The following is a 23888-nucleotide window of genomic DNA, read 5'->3' on the forward strand; positions in this document are numbered from 1 at the left end:
CAGCCACCCACTCATCTACCCATCCATCCATCCACCCACCCACCCACTCATCTACCCATCCATCCATCCATCCATGCATCCATCCATTCATCCATCTATCCATCCAAATACCTCCCACCTACTCATTTACCCACCCATCCACGCATTCATCCATCCATCTACCCATCCATCCATCCACCCATCCATCCATCCATCCATCTGTCCATTCATCCATCCATCCAATCATTTCATAAATATTTATTGAGCCTCAGTATGTATTAGGTAGTATTGAGATGCTTTTCCCATATCTTTTCAACTCCTTGAAACTCACATTGATTTATTCCCATTTTAAGGCTCTCTGAGATTGGAATTCTTGTTTAAGTGATTTATTGAGGGAGAGTTCTCAGAAGAACTGGAATGAGAAAAGCAGGAGAGGGCAGAAAAAATGCTAAGCACAGATGTGGTCTTAGGTGGAGATAACTTCAGCCTAATGCCATGGGGGAACTCTGGAGCATAAATCGCACCATGGAGTTGGTGTCATCTTGAGACAAGGAGGACAGCCTTCTGCACCACAGTGTCTATCAATTACTGGCTGCCCTACGGGTAGGTTAGGGCAGAGCCTCCTGGGGAAAGTGGTTTTCATCTGGCTAAGGCCAATTCTTTGGAGAAGGGTGGAACTGTGAGTGCTTTACAGCAGCTGGGGATAAAGAGATTCTGGGCAGGGCACCAGTAGCCATCCACTCCCTTTGCTTTCTTTATCTCCTGTAATTCAGGTCAATCTAGAACTCATTTGCTCAATACATAGTTGTTAAAGGCTCCCTCTGGGCTGGGCACTGTTCTAGGCACTGAGGACTTTGTGGTGGAATAAGACAGGTACAGTCAGTCCTTGCTGCCATTCACTGTCTGTGGGATGGGTTGGTGGGAGCAACATTAAACAGGTGAATATAATAAAGTGGGTTAAGTCCCTGGGGTGGGAGATGAGGCTAACCCTGACACCCAGCTAGCCTAATTAAGAGTCAGATGGGCAGGTGTGAGGATCAGATGGGCAGGTTGGGGGTGAGGGGAAAATATTCCAGGTAGGGGAAACAGGGTGATATGGGGCTGCATGTCTCCCAGCTTGCATCTATCTGTAGAGTTTTTACAGGTGCGCAGTGGGTAACTCAGATGGCAGCTGTACCCTTGTCCTGTGGCTTCTGCCTGTGCTCATGTGGTCTCTGCTTTAATCTTGAGACAACCTTGGACACAAAACTTTACACCTCTACAGGGTCCTTAAGAGAATCTTGTCACACAAAAGCACTACTGAGCAAAGTGGACTTTGCTGAAGATTTCAATGTGAAATGGAGGCAGGGCTTGTCTTGCACACAAGTGTTTTGACAATTAAAAAAATCCTCATCAGCAATTTCTATTGTCCTCCTTGGAGAACAAGGAATGGATGCCCTCTTTGGAACTAACTGCCACGGAGTTTCTCTTTTTCAATGGGGTAAGTGATTTAGCCTTTTAATTCCTCCAACTTTTTCTCAGAAATTCAAATCCACTTTTAACAAAAAAGTGTATATTTTCTTATTTAAAACATTTTTTTTGAGACAGGCTCTCTCTCTGTCACTGAGACTGGAGTGCAGTGATGTGATCATGGCATTATGGCTCACTGCTGCCCTGACCTCCCAGGTTCAAGCGATCCTCCTGCCTCAGCCTCCTGAGTAGCTGGGACCACAGCTCTGTGCCACTGCACCTGGCTAATTTTTAATTTTATTTTTTTTAGAGATGGGGTCTCCTCATGTTGCCCAGGCTGGTCTTGAACTTCAGAGCTCAAGCAATCCTCCTGCCTCAGCCAAATTGCTGAGATTACAGGCAGGAGCCACTACTCCTGGCCTAAAGGTGTATAAATGTAAGGGGATACTAATGTAATTTAACTACATGGATATATTGCATATGGTGAAGTCTTGGCTTTTTAATGTATCTGTTGCTTGAATAATATGCATTGTGCCTGATATGGTTTGGTTGTGTCCCCACTCAAATCTCATCTTGAGTTGTAACTCCCACAATTTCCACATGTCATGGGAGGAACCTGGTGGAAGATGACTGAATTATGGGGGCGGGTCTTTCCTGCACTGTTCTCATGACAGTGAATAAGTCTCATGAGATCTGATGGTTTTTAAAAAGAGGAGTTCCCCTGCACAAGCTCTCTCTCTCTCTGCCTGCTGCCATCCCTGTAAGACATGACTTGCTCTTCACTGCCTTCCGCCATGATTGTGAGGCCTCCCCAGCCACGTGGAACTATAAGTCCATTAAACCTCTCTTTCTTTTGTAAATTGCCCAGTCTCAGGTATGTCTTTATCAGCAGTATGAAAACGGACTCACACAGTGCCCATTAAGTAATTTCTCATCACCCACCCTCCTTCTGTGCTCCTCCATCTTTCTGAGTCTTTAATGTCTAGCATTCCACATTCTCTGTCCATTGCATGCATTATTCAGCTCCCATTTATAAGAGCACTTCCTCACCCTTTCTGATACCAAGCAGTTCCACTCTGTTCCAGCCTGGGTTCAAGTTTGCACACTCCAAGCCCATCTTAGTGAATAAACCACAAGGGGTCCTCCAAGTGACAAACCCACTGTCCTTGGAGGAGAGTGCATATTTAGAATGCTTTCCACAGGGTGGCTTTAGCGACTTACATATCCTTCACTGGGATAAAGAAAAGATACCACAGAGGCATTTTTGTGTCCCTTCTCCTTCAGGGGGCATGTGGCCATGCCTGGAGACATTTTTGATTGTCACAACTGAGGGGGTGGTACTCCTGGCATCTAGTGCACTGGACAGCCCCCTCTAAGTGTCATCCTGTGTGGCTGGAGCATAGTGGACAAAGGAGAGAAGTGAGAGGTGAAGTCTGAGAGGTGGGCAGGCCTAGACTTGTGGAACCTTGCAGGCCGTAGTAAGGAGTTTATGTTCAAAAACTGGATTTAGGGGGTTGGGTGTGGTGGCTCATGCCTGTAATCCCAGTACTATAGGAGGCCAAGGCAGGAGGATGACTTGAGTCCAGGAGTTCAAGGCTAGCCTGGGCAACATAGTGAGACCCTGTCTCTATTAAAAAAAAAAATTAGCTGGGTATGGTGGCACATGCCTGTAGTACCAGCTACTCAGGAGACTGAGGCAGGAGGATCACTTGAGCCTAGGAGTTCACTTGAGCTATGATCATGCTGCTGCACTCTAGCCTGGGCAACAGAGCAAGATCCTGTCTCTAAAAACAACAAGAAGAAACAAAAAAGATAACAATCTATATGAGTCATCCTTCAAAACAGTGATTGTTGTGTTTAATTTTGTTTTTGTAAATAATTATTGCTGTGGTTTTAGTGTTTGTTTCCTCCAAAACTCATGTTGAAACTTGATCCCCAGTGTGGCAGTATCGAGAGGTGGGGCCTTTAAGAGGTGATTGGGTCATGAGGGCTCATGAATGGATTAACCTGTTCATGGAGTAATGGATTAATGGACTAATGTGTTATCAAGGGACTGGGACTGGTGGCTTTATAAGAAGAAGAAGAGAGACCTGAGCTGACACATTACTACACCCAGCCCCCTCATTGTGTGATGCCCTGGTCTACCTTGGAACTCTGCAGAGAGTCCCCATCAGCAAGAAGGTCCTCACCAGATGCTGCCCCTCAACCTTGAACTTCTCAGTTCCATAACTTTAAGAAATAAAATTTATTTATAAATCACCTAGTTTCAAGTATTCTGTTATAAGCAACAGAAAAATGGAATAAGACAGTCAGGTTTTTGTTAAATGCTGGTAAATCTTTACTTCTTTTGAATTTGGAGACATGTTTCTTGAAAGTCAGAATTTATGAATATTTCAAAACCCGGAATGAGACTGAGGTCTGGATCTTGGTTTAGCCAGGTGACCCTGGGTAAGTTATTTAAAATCTCTGTTATCTTCCCCTGCTAGACTTGCAGCACTGCTTGAGGTTATGTCTCTAATTTTCTGACCATGAGATGGCTTTCAAGTTCTAAGTCAAGATGGGAAGCAAACACTATTCTTCCCTAAGAACATGATTCTCAGGGGTGACAGTAAGGCTCTTGTTTAATGCCAATTTAAAAAATAAATGCGTCGGCCAGGCGCAGTGGCTCACAACTGTAAACCCAGCACTTTGGGAGGCTGAGGTAGGTCGATCACAAGGTAAGGAGTTCGAGACCAGCCTGGCCAATATGGTGAAACCCCGTCTCTACTAAAAATACAAAAAGTTAGCCAGATGTGGTGGCAGGCGCCTGTGGTCTCAGCTACTTGGGAGGCTAAGGCGGGAGAATTGCTTGAACCCAGGAGGCAGAGGTTGCAGTGAGCTGAGATCACACCACTGCACTTCAGCCTGGGTGACAGAGCGAGACTCCATCTCAAAAAAAAAAAAAAAAGGGTCACTATTTTGAATGGATGACATGTATGTCCATCACTGCTCTTCTGGTGATTCATGTGATAAGTATCTGCTTTAATGCAGGATGTTGTCCCATCTGTAGTATTCCAGATGATTTGTGATGGTACCTGCAACAATTTGGGGGCACAGCATTACGTAATCTTGTGAGTCATATAGAGAAAGGTGGATCCTCTTTTCCATCTTTTTCAATCTTCCAGATGAGATCATGAACAAAGTCTCAGCTGTGTGCTTGTGGATCTCTAACACTTGCTCCAATCCCTTTCTTTAGCAAACAGACAGAATCTTAGACTCAGAGCCTGGGAGGAGGTGAAAATATTTAGCTAGAATTTTACATTATTTTGTTTCCATTGTTTTTACATTTTTTTCCTCTTCCTTTCAGCAAATATTGGTTTTCCATTTATAGTAGTGATATGAAATTTTCCTTTAAGAGAATTTTATTTGAGTACAATAAGTTAATCTAAGAAAACTAATAAATAATACAGTAGGTCAGAGTTCAGCCAACTTTTTCTGTAAAGCACTAGATAGTAAATATTTTAGGGTTTGCGAGCCATATGGTTTCTGTTTCAACTATGCCACTATAATATGAAAGTAGCCATAGAAAATATGTAACCAAGTGGGTGTGGCTGTGTTTCAATAAAACTTTATTTACAGAAACAGGGTTTGGATTGGCCTATGGGCTGTTGTTTGGTATTCTATGTACTAGGTAATATCCTGGCAATGTAGTTGGTAGTTAACTGCTGGGCTCTGGAGTCAGCATGCTTGGGTTTGAATCTCAGCTTTGCCACTTACAGGCTGTGTATTCTTTACTCTCTTTGCCTCAGTTTCATTATTTGTAAAATGAAGATAATAATTCTAACTCATAGGATCTTCATTAGGATTATATAAGTTCACTTAGAATAGTGCCTGATGTGCAGTTAAATGCCGTGTAAATGTAGGTGGTCATTAATGTTATTTTTATACACAGACATGACAAAAAATGCAAGAGAGGTTTATGATTGCCTGAATATTGGGAAACACTGAATTTAGTAGAAAATATAATGATGTTTGTTATTGCTCCTATCTCCTACCCCTTTTAGTGATTCCCTGCGGTACTGGCATCTTTGGCGGGTTGGGAAGGGAGGGGAGTAAATGTAAGGAGGACAGAGCTCCATCTACTTGCTGAACACTGGAAAAGTAAGGCCTATGAGGGAATGGACTTTATAGACCTGGCTCTGGGTGCGTAAGTTGACTTGTTCTTCTTCCTGTATGACTTGACTTTCTTTGGCAGCAACAAGGGAAAATATCGGGTGCAGCAGGTGCCACTAATGTTAGTAACCCATGTCAACTTACAAAATCTGCCAGAAGAATGAGCTCTGTCATCCTAGGTTGTTATGTCCCAGGTAGAACACTGTAGGTAATATGGATTCACAAACATTTAATAAAAAAAAATCAGTGTCTTAAACATGATATAAGCTTATTTCTCTCTAATATAGCAATCTGGGTAAATAGTTCAGGGCCAGTAGAGTGACTCCACAATGGCCAAGCTCTTTCTATCTTGTTGCTTAGCACTTGAAACATTTGACTTTCACCTGATGGTCCAAGACGGCTGTTTTAGCTCCTGCCATCACATGCACATTCCAGCCAAAGGGAAGGAGGAAGACTAAATGGAGACCACCCACTATCCTTTAAAAATAGCACCCAGAAATCCCACATATTACTTCTACTCACATTTTATTGGCCAGAATTCAGTCACATGGCCACATCTAGCTACACGGAGGGCTAACAATGTAATGTCTGGCTAGGTGAATTTGTGCCCACCCAAACATTTTATATAGAACAGTGTTTCTCAACTGGAGGCATAATTACCCTCCTAGTAAACATTTAAAAATATGCAGGGGTATTTTTGGTCTTCACGATGACTGGGGAACATTCTTGGAATTTGATGGTTGGGGCCCGGTGTGCTAAATTTCCTAAACTACGTGAGACACTCGCTTGCAATGAAGAATTGTGCCATCCAGGATACCAACAATGCTTCTGTTGAGAAAGACGGCTATGGAAAAAGTAGAAAACACAGGTTGGGAGATAATTTGCCATCTGCCACACTTAGTGTATCTACAGTGATCACAACTGTGCCAGAGAGCAATGCCTGGGACGTTCTTGAGTGTAGGGGCTTGAGGTAGACCTCAATATGCCATATGATCATGTTCTCTGAGATATACTCAACCCTTTCACACACTCTACTCTAGACCTTCTCCCAAGAAGACCCCCAAAACACCCACTAGCTCAGGCGCTCTGCCCCAGTTACTATATTTTAAAAATCTGTATAGAGCTTACTGTCATTGACATGTGGAGGAGGGGCCCCCATCTGGAGGGCAACTGGGAGTAATGCCTGTGGGGCTCAGCCTCCATCAGACTCTCCACCCCATTTTGTTGAACCCCAAATGTAAATCCCTTCTAGCCCCCTCCTCCTCCTCTTCCCATCCTGTATCTCAACTCACTCCTTCATCATTACATTTCATTCCTATTAGCATAATATTCAGAGTATTTCCAAACATATATAACCATTCATAATTACATCTTTATAATCTTCCAAACCAGTACACTGTATATGTTTACTGCTTATGTGAACATATTTCTCCTTTCTAATACAACAGATTTCCCTTCAGCATAATCCTCCCCAATGTGCTTCTCATTTAAATATATACTTTATGCTTTTTCTATGGGCAATGCCAAACATGTGCAAAAGTAGACAAAATAGTATGAGTCTGTGAGTACCTATCACCCAGCTTCAACAGTGGTGAACTCATGCCCAATGTTGTTTAATTTTTTCTCCTTCCTACTTCCTCCCAGACATGAATAGGTATTTTGTGGGGAGGATTGGGGAGGATCATGCTGAAGGGAAATCTGTTGTATTAGAAGGGAGAAATACGTTCAGATAAGCAATAAACATACACAATATATTGGCTTGAAGGATTATAAAGACATAAGTATGAATGGTTATATATGTTTGGAAATACTCTGCATATTATGCTAATAGGAATAAAATTCAATGAAGGAGTGAATTGAGGAGATACAGGATTGAATGCCGAATAAATCAACTTTTCCCGTAGTTCCCATAGCCAGGCCCCTTTCCGTATTATGTTACCTTTTCCATTTTCCCCTCTGCTCCACCACGTCCTGCATTATATCACACAACCCAGGATCAACAGCAAGAGCAGTGATAAGGAGAGCTCGAAGGCGGAAGCTTCTGGGGACCCCTTCCCAGGGGCCCCACCTGGTTCTTTTACATCCTTTGAATTCTTGTCATCTCGTGATATGGATGGTGTTCGCCAGTTGGTACCATAATATTTCCTGGGCAGCTCTAGCTGGTGTTGGCTTCTGCTATAGTTGGGATGTGTGTTCCTTGCAAATTTTATATTGAAATTTGATCCCCAAGGTTGGAGGTGGGGCCTAATGGGAAGTGATTGGGTCATGGGTGTGAACCTCTCATGAAGAGAGATTAATACCCTCCCTGGGGCAGGGGAGTAAGTGAGTTCCCTGTTAGTTCCCACGAAAACTGATTGCTGAAAAAGATCCTGGCACCTCCCCTCTCACCCTTTCTTGCTTCCTCTCTCACCACCTGATCTCTGCATACACCAGCTCTCCTTTGCCTTCTACCATGAGTGGAAGCAGCCTGAGGCTTTCACCAGATGCCCATTCTTCCAGCCAACAGAATCATAAGCCAAATAACCCTTTTTCTTTATAAATTACCCAGCCTCAGGTATTCCTGCATAGCAACACAAATGGACTAAGATAGCTACTTGTCACCAGGTGTGTTACTTATACCTATGCATATCTTATCCCAATGGCCATATCCACACACCTTAATTAGATAACCATCTGAGTTAATGAAATCCTACACAGTAAATGAGATGAATACTACATTTCTAATCAACCCTTAATCTAGTATTTGCCAAAATGTGTTCTATGGAACAGTAGTTTCTACGGGGATCTTGAAAATTAATTCAAAAAGTGTTTTATGGTCAACAGGGTGGTTTTCTGCAGGACTTCTCAGAGCCTTTAATACGTTAATGATGTTGTGAGGCTCCCAGAATGGGTTAACAAACCCAGAATTGCCCCCACCTTATTTCAGCCCTTTATTTTTTACACCACCTCTCACAGGACCACTGTTTTGGAGAAAGGTCTCTAGAAATGCTCCCTCAATCATCTCTTCAAGTATCCTGAGATAGAGAAGGCAGAATGTCCTATATTAGATGAGGAAACCTGAGATGGCAGAGAAACTGCAATCTATCATCAGAGGAATAGGAGGAGACTATGGCCGAGGTCTGCAGGGTTTTCCCTTTCCTGGGTGCCCAGGAAAACTCCCATTGATTGGCGCTTTCTTCCTAAGCATTGACAGGTCATTGGTTTTAGGGAGATCAGATGGTAAGTGATCCAAGCCTGTGTGATGGATCTTGTTCAACCCCTCCCCTCCTTTATTTCATAGTTGTGTGTATTTGGGCAATTGCCTCAATCCCTCTGAGCCTCTGTCTTCTTTTGGGGTCTCCCAAGAAACTGACTCCAAGGCCAGTGGTTTATGGGTGTATCATTACGCTGGCCTCCAGAGCAGGCAGGGGACTGGTAAGTAGAAGGTGACCTCCTGGGTGGGGCTGGGGGCTGTGTTACACTCTGGTACTTCCTGTTCTGTTTGCACAGCCAGAGAGGCTTTCGTGGTTCTATAAAAAGCCCCACAAAGGAATCCTATGCAGCCATAAAAAGGAATGAGATCATGTCCTTTGCAGAGCTACGGATGGAGCTGGAAGCTGCTATCCTTAGCAACTAACGCAGGAACGGAAAACCAAACACTGCATATTCTCACTTATAAGTGGGAGCTGAACGATGAGAACACACGGACACATGAAAGGATGGAGGTAACACCGGGGCCTGTCAGGGGGAGAGGTGACGGGAGGAAGAGCATCAGGAAGAATAGCTAATGGATCCTGGTTTTAATACACAGGTGATGGGATGATCTGTGCAGCAAACCACCATGGCACATGTTTACCTATGTAACAAACCTGCACATGTACCCTGGAACTTATAAAAGTTGAAGGGAGCCCCCTCCCCCCACAGAGATGCAGATATTGGCAGCTGGAAATGGCTGAAAGACACCAAAGGGCTGAGTCCTGATCATCTGCTCCAGCTCCCGAACCTGATCTGTACACATCAGACTGACACCTTTCTCACAGGGGTAGGTGAGGATGAGACCCCAAAGTGTTCCGCATGACGTCTGGTAACAGAGGTGACATCTACCTGTTGGTGGGTACTGAGTCATGTGCCAAGCACACAGTTGGATCCTCACAACAGCTCAAGCAGCTCTGGGCAGTTATCTCCATGTACAAATGAGAAAACGGAAGCTCAGAGAGGGTAGGTAACTCATCAAGGGCCATACAGCTGGGGGATGGTGGAGCTGGGGTTCAAAGCAGGGCTCTGACTGGCCGGGCGTGGTAGCTCACGCCTATAATCCCAGCACTTTGGGAGGCCGAGGCAGGTGGATCACCTGAGGTCAGGAGTTCCAAACCAGCCTGACCAACATGTTGAAACCACGTCTCTACTAAAAAAGAAAAAAAATACAAAAATTAGCTGGGCATGGCGATGCGTGCCTGTAATCCCAGCTACTCCGGAGGCTGAGGCAGGAGGATTGCTTGAACCTAGGAGGCAGAGGTTGCAGTGAGCTGAGATAGTATCATTGCACTCCAGCCTGGTCAACAAGAGCAAAACTCCAGCTCAAAAAGAAAAAAAAAAAAAAGCAGCAGGGCATTGGCTGTGACCTTAACCACTGTACTACACAGTCTTTAATAACTAGGGGGCTCATTAATGATCCCTCCTTTCCTTTCACCCCCTCTTTTCCCCATCCTTTCATCTCTCCTTTCCCTGTCTTCTCCTCTACACCCACTTCTTTTTTCTTCTTCTCAGGACAGTTACCCTGGAACACTCGATGCCCAGTAAATATTTTTTGAATTGAACAGCATCTCAGTTTGGAGCAATAGATGCTTAGTTCACTAAATTTTGATTGAATCAACTGTCAGAAAAATCTGAGTGCATGGAAGTTCTGCAGAGGTAGGGGATTGTGGCCACGGAATTTAATACCGTTTGCAAATCTCAATAAGTTCCTGAAATTCTCTAGGGGGCATGGAGTGGAGGAGTGTGAAGAATGATGAACATGACAAGTGAGAATCCTTTAGTCTCTGATGTCTCCTCCTCAACGCTCTAGATTTTTCTCTCCTTTCTTTGCCAGCTCCCTTCTCCTTCAGCATCTTCCCTCCTCCCCACTTCCCAGCATAGAAGGTGGGAAAAATAACTGCAGTGGAAATGCAGTCATTCTTAATAGGACGTTTGTGTGTCTGGGGCATGGAAAATGGTTGGGTCACATTGAACAGCCAAATATTAAGAAGCTTGGTTAAGAAATTGGGCACAGGTGAATTAGGGTGTGTGTCTGTTTTCTGTGCTTTTAGAATTATGTGGCCATAAATCTCCTAATCAGACATGATAAACATCTGATTGCAGCCATACGCTAGCATTTGCATCACAGAAAGCAAATTTTGAAAAGGTCACCATTTAACTTCTGCTGCTTGCAGTCAGCCTGCTCCTTGGCTCTATTAAATTCAAAGCTCTATCGTAAAATATTGCTTGTTTGCTAATTTTGCTCCATTGAGCCTATCTCAGGATCCTAGCTATTGCTTGGAATGGGATGCTTTAAGTGACCTGGATCAGAAACGGTGTTAAATGTGGTCAGATGTGAAGGTTGGAATCTTTCTAAAATTTTATTTATTTATTTATTTATTTATTTATTTATTTATTTATTTCAGAGTTTTGCTCTGTCATCTAGGCTGGAATGCAGTGGTGCATTCTTGGCTCACTGCAACCTCCCCATCCCAGGTTCAAGTGATTCTTGTGCCTCAGCCTCTCGAGTAGCTGGGATCACAGGTGCACGCTACCACACCTGGCTAATTTTTGTCTTTTTAATAGAGACAGGGTTTCATCATGTTGGCCAGGTTGGTCTCAAACTCCTGACCTCCAAGTGATCCGTCCACCTCGGCCTCCCAAAGTGGTGGGATTACAGGCATGAACCACTGCACCCAGCTTAAGGTTGGAATCTTAATGTCAGAGAAGTGCTAGAAATCGTAGAGATTTGTAACTATCTTGTTAGGAAAGAGGTAGGTGGACCTTCTATAGATTGAGATGTGGTAAAAGTGTAGCTTCCTTCCTTCCTTCCTTCCTTCCTTCCTTCCTTCCTTCCTTCCTTCCTTCCTTCCTTCCTTCCTGATTTAGTGAGCACATAACAGGATCATGGCTCTTTTCTAAGCATTCTGTATTAATTATTGACTCACTTAATCTTTGCAATGACCCTACACTGTGGGTTATATTATTTCTATTTTTCAGGCGAGGCACAGAGAGGTTAAGTGACTTGCCCAGAGTCACACAGCTAGTCAAGTGATGGAACTGGGATCTTCAGTCCAGGGTGTTTGGCTCCTGAGTGCAGGCTATTCCTGCAGCCTGCTATATGCTGGAGACGCAGCAAAGAACGAGACAGCATTGTTCTCAAGGATCTCACCTTCTTTGTAAAGAACAAACATAGCATTTAAAATCCCTGCATATATAATTCAGACAACTACCATTTATTTCATGCCTACTGTAGGCCTGGGCTAAACTGCATATTTACTATTTTTTTTTCCAATTTTTTCAAGAACTCTATGAGGTAGGAAGTTTTATCCCCACTCAGCAGATGAGGAAACTAAAGTGTAGAGAGGTTAAATTGTCCAAAGTCATACATTTATAGGGGTGCCAGATTTAGTGAATAAAAATTCAGGATACCCAGCTAGATTTGAGTTTTCTATAACAAATATATTTTTAGTTTAAGTGTATCCCATGAAATCTTCGGAGACATACTAAACAATTATTTGTTGTCTAACTGAACTTAAATTTAACTGGACACTCTATATTTTATCTGGCAATTCTATACAATCAGTATGTGGCAGTGTTGGAATTCAACCTCGGGTCTTCCTAATTCTACATTTTTCAGTTAGTCAATTGCAATCAGAGTCAAAATGGGTGCCTCAAAGTCACTTTTAACCTTGAGTTACACTAGCTCCTTTTGCCCACAATTTATATGTAAATGTTGATAGGGCAGATGATAATAAGTAATAATAATAATAATCTACTCAACCAGTATTCATTAAGTACCAGGCACTCTTCTAAGACTTTCAATTGTTTAATTTAATCCTCACATCAATTCCATAAGGTGTGTTCTAGTATTATTCCATTTTCTAGCAGTGTTTTTCAATTGGGAGTGATATCTCCCCCAGGGTACCTTTGGAAAGGTCTGGAGATATTTTTTGGTTGTCTCCAATATGGGTGCTACTGGCGTCTAGTGAATAGAGGCCAGGGATGCTGCTGAATGTATTGCAATGCACAGGACAGTGCCCCTCACCTCCAAGAATTATCCGGCCCAAAATGTCAATAGCTCTAAAGGTTGAGAAACCCTGTACTAGAGTAACTAAAGTCAGGAGAGGTTTGGTAACTTGCCCGAACTCACGCTGGTAGTAGGTGGCCAAGGTGAGATTTGAATCTAGGCAGCCTGGCTCCTAAATCTGTGCATTTAACCACCACGTTGTACCCAGTTTGCATATGAGGATGAAGAGGTCTGGAAGCTTGGATCACCCACCTGAGGTCCCACAGCCAGTGGGTAGCAAGGATAGAACCACGACTCATGTGTCTTGTTTCCCAATTCATTACTTCCATCCCTCCCTGAATCCTATTATCCTAATTTCCTAACCAGTAACTCCCAGCTGCTGATGCAGAAGTCAAATCCAGATTAGGTAAATGCTAAGCTAGAGTTAAGCATGTGTGTGTTTGTGTTGTATTTCAGTATAATTTAAAGTATTTTGTTCATTCATTTAGCCAACATCTCTGTGTGCCCACCCCTGCTCTGGCAGTGGAGAAATAAAGAGAAGACATAGTTTCTGCTACACCGGGCTTAAAATCCAGCCTCACTTTCATCTCAGTGTAAAATTCTATGACTCTAGGCTGCCTTCATGTTCGTGTTAGCCTGGGTTTCCCCAGAAGCACATTCTGTGATAAGAATTTGGGTACAAATGGTTTATTTGGCAGGTGATCTCAGAAAACACAGGTCAGGGAGTTGGGAGGTGAGACAGGGAGGGGAAGAAAGTCAACAGATTTTGTTCTGCAAAAAATATAACTACCATTTGATCCAGCAATCCCACTACTGGATTTCAATCCAAAGGAGAAGAAATCATTAAAGAAAAAAGATACCTGCACTTGTATGTTTATCACAGCACTATTCACAAAAGCTAAGTGTCTGTCAACAGATGAATGGATAAAGAAAACATGGTATATATACCATGGAATACTACTCAGCCATGCAAAGAATGAAAGCATGCCTTTTGCAGCAATGTGGACGGAACTGGAGGCCATTATCTTAAGTGAAATCACTCAGAAATAGAAAGTCAAATACTGCATGTTCTCACTTTTAAGTGGAAGCTAAATAATGTGCACTCGTGGGCGTAGAGAGTGGAATAATAAACACTGGAGACTTGGAAGGGTGGGAGTGTGCAAGGGAGCTGAAGTATGAGAGATTATCTAATGGTACAATGTACACTATTCGGATGATGGTTGCACTACAAGCCCAGACTTCACTAGGAAATATATCCATGTAGCAAAACTGCATGCGTACCTTCTAAATCTATAAATAAAATGAAGGATATTGTTCAGATTGAGCCTGTTTGCACTGTGGGTGATTGGAGTTCAGTCCTGCTGGGGAACGCTGGGAGAGGGTGCAGAACACAAGCTACAGAGTTAACCTACCTGAGGGGAGTTTGTCCTTCAGCACTCACCTCTTGTGGACTGGGTTGCTCCTGATGGCATGAATGCCCTGTCACTTCTGATCTACCCTGCAAATGGGCCAAAAAACCCCACCTGGGGCAGGCAGTCACAGGTGCATGCCATTTGGTGAGTACATAGAAGATATGGTGCAACACCCTCCATCTCTGCTACAGTGAGAAACATTTATTGAGCACCTACTATATGCCAGGTACTTTCATATGTTAGCTCATTCTTTTGATCTCTTGAACTCCACCAAAGATCCTCAAATAACCATCTTTAACAGCTTTGCTCAGTCCTTACTCATCCTCATATTTAGCTGCCATGTAGATGAGGTCAATATCCACAAGAAACTCACCTGCGTGGGGAAGAAACTCGCTTTCCAGTACAGTACATAGCTGTATAATAAAAGCACAGTGTTATCCTGAATCGCTGCAGCTCATTACATGGAAGGAAACTGAAAATAAAGTCAACACAGAGAAAAGCAGAATCATGCCCTGGGGAGAGACCAAGCTTTGATCACATCATTTGAGTGCCTGGATGCAGCTGTACCTGAAGCAAAAGACTCCCAGGCATTATGCCAAGGACAATAAATTTTCGTTTGATTTTTTTAAACTTTAAAAGTTGAGTATTGTTCAGCTATAAGCTGGGGAATTCTGACTGATAGTCAAACAGATACAGTGAAAGTTGTGTAAATAAATAAACTTTATGAATGAGATCCAGAGTTTGAAATGATAGTTACTAGACCAAACCACAAGTCAACATTGATTTTAATATCACACCCTATACCACCCTGGATTTTTCCCCCCTACAACAAAGGGTCATGTTGTCCAACATCATTATGTATGAGTTTTTGCTTTGTTTGGAGTTAGCACACTTGGTCTCGTTAAATGTCTGCCGGTTTCTTTGGTTGTGTCCTTATCTATGTGGCTTTTTTCTGATTCTCTGGGGTATAAATCATCCAGGCACGTTATGTATCTTCTCAGTGTATTGCCAGGAAAACTTGTTGTTCTCTGAAATGTGTGCTTGAACCACTGGAGCAGAGCACTTACCACTGTGTTTTAAGATTATCACAAGAAAAGAAATTCTGCAAGCAGTGCTTGAACTAAATTAGGATCTTGCTTTTAGAGAGGCAGGTGTAGGGTGTTTCAAAGCAAAGTGAGCTCTCCCTTGCCAATTTCATCTTTCTACTCCATCTGGAGCTTGAATTTCCATCCTTGGTGGTAAATCACATCTGCTTTGGATTTCATAGGATGTCTCTTAAGTATCTTCACAGAATTGTTCAAAGATTGCAATCGCTTCTAGTAGATCTGATTCATAAGTTCGTGGGTGCAGCAGCTGCTCTCTGAATCAATTTGTCAATGTGAGTGGCGTTTTGAATGGGGGCAGAGATGGGAGCGGACAGCCGGTAGACAGCCATAGGAGGCGGTTTTATAGAAGAGTGATAAGCCACGAGGGTACCATCCCACGTTAAAATCCCAGCTCTGCCACTAGCTATGGGACTCTGGTTGATTTTCATATTGTTTTGAGCTTCAGTTTTCTCATCTGTAAAATGAGGTTAATAACAGTATCTGCCTCATAGATTGCACTGGATTAAATCTGAGAAGAAACGTACACCATTTAGTCTGGTGGCAGAGTTGCAGGTGCCATGTGCTATGGGCACATAGTAAATGTTCATTAAATGGTAGCTATTTGTATGCACCAGGATGCTTTTGATGTGACCAAAAGAAAAAGTATCCTGATTCAAGTGGCTTAAACGAGAAAGAAAAAGTTATTATCGTATGTAACAGTGACTCCAGGATTAATTCAGTGCTTTGACAACTTCACCAAGACCAACGTTCTCCTTATATTTCTCCTGTGTCATCTTAATGTCAGTAAGTAGCCCTAATGGTGACAAGATAGCTCTCTCAGTTCTAGATGTTATTTTCAGATGTAATATAATGTCCATCCATGGAAGAGGCTCCATTTTCGTTTGTGTGCCTCTTTTTAAGAGCAAAAATACCTTTCTCTAAAGACCCTGGCAAACGTCCACTCACATATCACAGGCTGTGGGTCATCAGGGACCCTGAAAAGTGCAGTAGTTGGAGGCTTTCAGCCGCTCACACTTCTCCCAGCCACCTCTCATGACCAGTAGTACATCACCAAACAGGTTTGGGGAGCCTCCCTTTTCTCAGTCTCAAAATGATTATGTGCACAGTGAGGCTGGACAGTTTCCTGTCTACTAGCTGTGTGACTTTGGAAAAGTGGTGTCCCCTCTCTGAGCCTCCATTTTTCCATCCCTAATGTTAATTCCACTTTTCAATACTCACTGTTTGCTGATTGTTTGCCAGATGACACTTGAGGGGCTTGGGACTCAACAGTGAACAAGACACACAGTCCCTGTCCTCGTGTTGCTGATGCCTGGTGAGAGTCCCCAACTTACAGGGTTGGTTTGATGACCGATGTGGAGATGACCTTGTAAATGGGCTGGTCCTAACTGCATGGTCTCTTTCGCTAACACTGGAGGGTATGCATCCCACAGTTTTTGGACTGCGTTAATCTTAAAGGCAATGGGGGTACTCTGAAGTGTGAATTTAGCCACAGATTAGCTTAGGTTTATTTTTCCAGAGCACAGAACAGCTAAGAATCAAAGGAGGCAAGCTGTATTACACTTGCACAAACCAGTTTTTCTTTTCTGGATTGAAGACCCACATTTTATGCTTAATGGACCAAAGTGATATTTCCCTTGGCCTGTCTTTTTTGGAGATATCTTTAAAAAAATCTGTCCCATCTTTATCAATATCATGACGATTACAACCCCACCTCAAGCCATTTGTTGGCTAAGAGTTTGAGTTCTGGAGCCAGACTGTACATTTGAACCCTTGCTCTGCTACTTACTGGCCATGTGACCCTGACCTAGTCTCTCTATTGCCTCAGTTTTATAATCTGTACAATGGGAGAATAAAGGTAACTACTTCCTAGGATGGTTATATTTAGGGGTATATTTAGTTATCTTTTATTGAATATCTACTGTGTGATAGGTGTGTTATTCTTGGTGCTGGAGACAGCAGTGAATAAAACAGAGAGATGTTCTAATGGGGGTAATAGGCAATAAATGAGTAAATTTCATGCTGCGATCAACAGAATAAGCCATGAAGAAAAATAAACCAGGGTAGTGGGGCTAGAGAGGGTGTGTGTATGTGTGTGTGAGTGTGTGTGTGTGTGTGTGTGTGTTGCTTTAGGTTTGACGGTCAGGAAGGGCCTCTCTAGGGATGTTTCCTTTGAGCAAAGATGTGGAGAGAGTGAGTCATATGGATATACAAAGGAGGGAAGAGGAGGGAAAAGCTCTTCCAGGCAGAGGGAACTGTAGGTGCAAAGGCCCTGAGGCAGCGAACAGTTTGAGGAATAGCAAGGAGGGTGGTGGGTGCAGCTGCAACAGAATGAATGGGAAAAAGCTTAAGTGAGTGAATCAAAGTCAAATGCTTTGAAAAGTGCCTGGCATGTAGTAAATGCTTGATACATGTTAGTTGTTATCATTCCTGTTATTATTCTTGCTATTAGTCTTAGAATATAAGACTTTTTTTGAGGAGGCAATTCAGACTATGTTTTTCCTGACATTATAAAATATATTTTAAAAATCAATTTGGTTTTCTTCTATGTTGAAAGGAATATGTCTATAATCGTTGTAGATCATCTGGAAAATACAGTTGAGGAGACAGATGGAGACAATCACTGTTAATGTTTTAGTGTATTTCCCACTGGTATTTTTATATGCTTAGTTTTTAATTTATCACAACTGTGATCACTACATATACTATATACAATTCTATATTCCATTTTTTTACTTGACCTGATAACATAAATATTTCCCGTAAAGGTGTCATACATAATTTGTTATGGTTGAATAATGTTCCACGGAGTGGAATGTACTTATTTCCCAGTTAACAGGCATTTAGGTTGCTTTTCATTTTTCTCAGTATACATACTGTGCAAAATGCTTTTGTTTTCCTTTGACTTAGGGTTGTTTCTGTAGGTGACATTCTCAGAGATAAAATTACTGATTAGGCCAGGTGTGGTGGCTCACTCTCTGGGAATCCCAGCACTTTGGGAGGCTGAGGTGGGAGGATCGCTGAGCCCAGGAGTTTGAGACCAGCCTAGGCAACATAGTGAAACCCCATCTCTACCCAAAAAAAAAAAAAAAAAAAAAAAAAAAAAAAAAAAAAAAAAAAAAAAAAAATAGCTGGGTGTTGTGGCACATGTCTGTAATCCCAGCTACTCAAAAGGCTGAGGTGGGAGGATCACCTGAGCCTGGGAGTTTGAGGCTGCAGTGAGCTGTGATTATGCTACTGTACTCTAGCCTGGGTGACAGAGCAAGACATTGTCTCAAAAAACAAAACAAACAAACAAACAAAAAATTACTGATTTAAAATTCTTGGTGGTTGGTTTTTCCTTTACATGAATTTATTTATTTATTTATTTTGAGACAGAGTCTCACTCTGTCGCCCAGGCTGGAGTGCAGTGGTGCGATCTCGACTCACTGCAACCTCCACCTCCCAGGTTCAAACAATTCTCGTGCCTCAGCCTTCCGAGTAGTTCGGATTACAGGCATGTGCCACTGCACCCGGCTAATTTTTGTGTTTTTAGTAGAGATGGTGTTTCATCATGTTGGCCAGATTGGTCTCAAACTCCTGGCCTCAAGGCCCACCTCGGCCTTGCAAAGTGCTGAGATCACAGGTGTGGGCCACCACGCCAGGCCCCTTTACACAAATTTAAAACCAATAGTATTTATTTTTGTGGTTCTTTGATGTAGAATACACCAGATCTCTTGGTAGACTTCAGATAGTGCTACATTCCATTTTATTCCCTTTCAGAGTTGGAAAAGTTCATGTCCATTCATCTTGGAGAGTAATGAGATTTTCTATTTTGTGCCCTGGCACATTTTTATTTTGAATTATTTAAAATAACTCTCTATGCAATGCTTTAGTGAGAATTTATGACCGTTGGTACTACTGGACTAAGGTGATGGAGGCAGTAAGAATGAAATTTTTTTCCATAGGTCATCAGTTGGGTCAAAGATGGAGCTACTAGCCAGGACTGAGCTCTGAGGTAAGTCCCACCAGCTCTTTGGGCCTCAGTTTCCCCATCTGTATCAAAGATTGCAGGACTTGTGTATTCTTATCATTTGTTATATATCAGGCCCAGTCCTAAGCAATATGTGCATTCACAGATGTAAGTTCTTATAGTAATTGCGTGCTCATACTTTGAGGAATACTGCATTAGACTATAAACTCCATGAAGGCAGACACCTCATTTTGTTTTATTCACCATTTGTATTAGCCTGTTAGGGCTGCCATAATGAAATGCCACAGGCTGGGTGGCTTAAACAATGGCAATTTATTTCTTACAGTTCTGGAGGCTGAAAGTCCAAGATCACGGTGTCAGCAGGGTTGGTTTCTCCTGAGGCCTCTCTCCCTGGCTTGCAGACGGCCACCTTCTCATTGTGCTCTCACATGGCTTTGCTACGTGTGCACACATCCCTAGTGTCTCTTCCTCTTCTTATAAGGGTCCCACCCTATTGGCCTCATTTTGACTTAACCATTTAAAGACCTTATCTCCAAACACAGTTGCATTCTGAGGTCCTAGGGTTGGGATTTCAACATATGAATTTTGGGAGGTTATAGACAGTCAATGTAGATCCAGCTTTTAGCACCACTGTTATCATCATATATTAAGCAGCAAATGCAGATCCACATCCCCTCAGTTCCTGGATGTAGAACAAATGAGTGAATGAAGTCTGGGAAAGCTGACATTTCCAGTTCAGTCCCAGCAGCCAGGGCAATTGCGTGCTACATTATCTCATCTCTAATTTTATCCCCGTTCTGCAGGTGTGGACATTGAGGTGTAGATGTGTGAAATGGCTCAATGAAGGTCACATAGCCACTTATGGAGGAGGTGGGACTTGAGTCCGGGCCTCCCTGATGTCAGGGCCAGAATTTCTAACCTCTCTGCTGCACTGAGAAGATTGGCTTGATCATTGCTAAGCTCCCTTAATCCAATTTTAGAATTTTCTACAAATCTTCCTCTCTTCCTTGAACTAAGGCTTCCTTATCAGATTGGGTAAGAAAAAGCCAAGAAGAAATTCTTGCACAATGAGGGATGATTTGGGGTCCAAAAGTGGAATCTTTCTTATCCCCTTTTATATATCCTTTTTTATTCTTGTGTTTTGTTTGTTTGTTTGTTTTTAACAAAACGTAACTTATGCCAGCTCCATGAAGCAGAAAGTTTTGACTTTTCTCCCCCAGTGCTGAATCCTAGCTCCTAGAAGAGTGTCTGACACATGAAGACAATAAATATTTATTGAATGAATTAATAGATATGTATGCATATTTACTTTTTTTTTTTTTTTTTTTTTGAGATAGGGTCTCACTCTGTCACCCAGGCTGGAGTGCAGTGGCAGATCGTAGCTCACTGCAACCTCCGCCTCCTGGGCTCAGGCGATCCTTCCATCTTAGCCTCCTGAGTAGCTGGGACCACAGGTGAGTGACATTACATCTGGCTAATTTTTTAATGTTTTTGTAGAGACAGGGGTCTCACTGTGTGGCCTGGCCTGGTCTGTAACTCCTGACCGCAAGTGATCCTCCCACCTTGGCTTCCCAAAGTGCTGGGATTACAGACATGAGCCATCACTCCTGGCAACATGTAATTTTTAATACAACTGTGTTCATATTATTGATACCATTCAAGGCTGGTGTGGTGGCTCATGGCTGTAATCCGAGCACTTTGGGAGGCTGAGACGGGTAGATCGCTTGAGCTCAGGAGTTCCAGACCAGCCTGGGCAACATGGTGAAACCATGTCTCTACACAAACAAAATAAAACAAAAATTATCCAGGCGTGGTGGTGCGTGCTTGTAGTCCCTGCTACTCGGGAGGCTGATGCAGGAGGATGGCTTGAGCCCCGGTGGAGGTGGAGGCTGTAGTGAGCAGAGATTGCACCATTGCACCCCAGCCTGGGCAACAGAGTGAGGCCTCGTTACCAAAAGAACTCCCAAAAAACAAACAAACAAACAAAACAAACAAAGAAATACAAAAATCCCAAACACAAACCAACCCCCCTGCCTACAACCAAACCAAAACCATTCAGCGTTTTAAAAACTTAATTGTATCTTGGTACGTTTGCTTGTGAGTTCTATAGATCTGTCTCACTCTTGCTACAGGAGACTTTAAATGCCATGGAATACATGAAATTTCATTTTTTTAATTGTGCTAAACGTAAAGAACATAAAACTTACCATTTTCACCATTTTAAAATACACAATTGAGTAGCATTAAGGACATTCACAATGTTGTTCAACCATTACTACTGTCCATTTCCAGAACCTTTTCATCATTCCAAACAGAAACTCTGTACCTGTTAAGCAATAATTCCCATCCCCATTCTCTTCTCCCTAGCCCCTGGCAAACATGTTTCTATTTTCTACTTCTCTGAAATTGCCTATTCTACATACCTCATGTAAGTGGAATCATACAAGGTTTGTCCTTTTGTGTTTGGCTTCTTTTACATAGCATAACGTTTTACAGGTTCCATGTTTTGTAGCATGTTTCAGCATTTCATTCCTTTTTCAAGGCTGAATAATATTTCATTGTATGGCTAGGCCACATTTTGTTTATCCATTTATTCATCTGGTGGAAGAATTGGGGTTGTTTCCCCATTTTGGCTATTGTGAATAGTGCTATGAACATTTATGTACAAATTCCCATTTGAATCTCTGCTTTCAAGTTTTTTGAGTACATACCTAGGAGTGGAATTACTAGATCATGTGGGAATTGTTTTTGAGAAACTGCCAAGTGGAGACCTTAATTTAAAAAAATCTAGAGCCAGGGTGTGGTGACTCACACCTGTAATCCCAGTACTTTGAGAGGCTGAGGTGGGAGGATCACTTGAGGCCAGGAATTCGAGACCAACCTGGGCAACATAGTGAGACTCTGTCTGTACAAAAACATAAAAATATTAGCTGGGTGTGATGGCGTTTACCTATAGTCCCAGTTATTTGGGAGACTGAGGTGGGAGGATTGCTTGTGCCTGGAAACTTGAGGCTGTCATGGTCGTGCCACTATACTCCAGCCTGGGTGACAGAGAAAGACCCTGTTTCTCAAAAACAACAAAACTCCAAACCTGTTACTCCCTCCATTTGTGCTAATAACCATGGGACCAGAGTGGATGGGGACTGGACGGGTGGCTGTTGAGTGACCCAGGAGAGAACGGAGGCTTTGATCTTGGAGAGTGTCACCACCTGGTGTGGTTCCTGCACAGTTTATTCTCCTCCTCCTTTCTTTCCTCTCCCCCATGCAAAAACTCATTCATTCATTTAATGACTCATTCATTCATTTTCAACAATATTCCCTGATTGCTTTTGTCATGTTTCAGGCACAGTTTAGATGCTGGAATGTTTTGGTGAAAATAAGCAGCCAATACCTCTGCCCTCAAAGAGCAAAACAGTCATGTGTGGCTTAATGATGGAGAGGTGCTCTGAGAAATGCATCCTTAGGTGATTTCGTTCTCACTCAACCGTCTTAGAGTATACTTACACCAACCTAGATGGTATAGCCTATTATACCACTAGGCTGTATAGCGTAGCCTATTGCTCCTAGGCTGCAAATCTGTTCAGCGTGTTACTGTACTGACTACTGTAGGCCACTATAACACAATTGTAAGTATTTGTGTATCTAAACATATCTAAACAGGAAAGGTACAATAAAAATACAGTATAAAAGATCAATACAGGCCGAGGGAGGTGGCTTATGCCTGTAATCCCAGCACTGTGGGAGGCTGAGGCAGGTGGATCACCTGAGGTCAGGAGTTTGACACCAGCCTGGTCAACGGTGAAACCCCATCTCTACTAAAAACACAAAAATTAGCCTGTATTCCCAGCTACTCAAGAGGCTGAGGCATGAGAATTGCTTGAACCTGGGAGGCGGAGATTGCGGTGAGCTGAGATCATGCCACTGCACTCCAGCCTGGGCAACACAGCGAGACTCTATTTAAAAAAAAAAAGGAAAGATAAATATAATTGTACACCTGTGTAGAGAGCTTACCAGGAATGGAGCTTGCAGGACTGGAGGGTGCTCTGGGTGAGGGGTGAATCAGTGAGTGAGTGGTGAGTGAAGGCAAAGACCTAGGACATTACTGTGCACTACTGTGGACTTTATAAACACTGTCTGCTTAGGCTACACTTAATTTATTTAAAATTTTCTTTCTTCAAAAATAAATTACCTTGCTATAACCTTTTTACTTTATATACTTAAAAAAACCTTTTATTTTAGGTTCAGAGGTACGTGTGAAAGTTTGCTATATAGGCAAACTCGTGTCATAGGGGTTTGTTGTACTAGGTATTAAGCCTAGTACCCAATAGTTATCTTTAATCTTTCAAAATTTTGACTCTTGTGAAAACACAGACATTGTTAAATCACAAACACATTGTATAACTGTGCAAAATATTTTCTTTCCTTATATCCTTATTCTATAAGCGTTTTTACTTTAAGAACTTTTTATTTTATTTTTACTTTTTTTTTATTATTATACTTTAAGTTCTAGGGTACATGTGCATAACGTGCAGGTTTGTTATATATGTATACTTGTGCCATGTTGGCGTGCTGCACCC

At 42.5% G+C, this 23888-nt stretch overlaps 1 protein-coding gene across 1 annotated transcript in view; it reads left to right on the forward strand.

Moving 5' to 3' along the window:
• The window catches only part of RPH3A (rabphilin 3A), a 348495-nt gene that overhangs the window by 62005 nt on the left and 262602 nt on the right, over positions 1-23888 (forward strand). The window contains exons 2-3 of the mRNA XM_011997906.1: positions 19286-19335; positions 21679-21739. The gene's annotated coding sequence lies outside the window, so the exon portion shown is untranslated. The remainder of the gene's footprint in view (positions 1-19285; positions 19336-21678; positions 21740-23888) is intronic.

Source organism: Mandrillus leucophaeus, unplaced genomic scaffold, assembly GCF_000951045.1.
Source record: "Mandrillus leucophaeus isolate KB7577 unplaced genomic scaffold, Mleu.le_1.0 Scaffold55, whole genome shotgun sequence".
Classification (NCBI taxonomy): Eukaryota; Metazoa; Chordata; class Mammalia; order Primates; family Cercopithecidae; genus Mandrillus; species Mandrillus leucophaeus.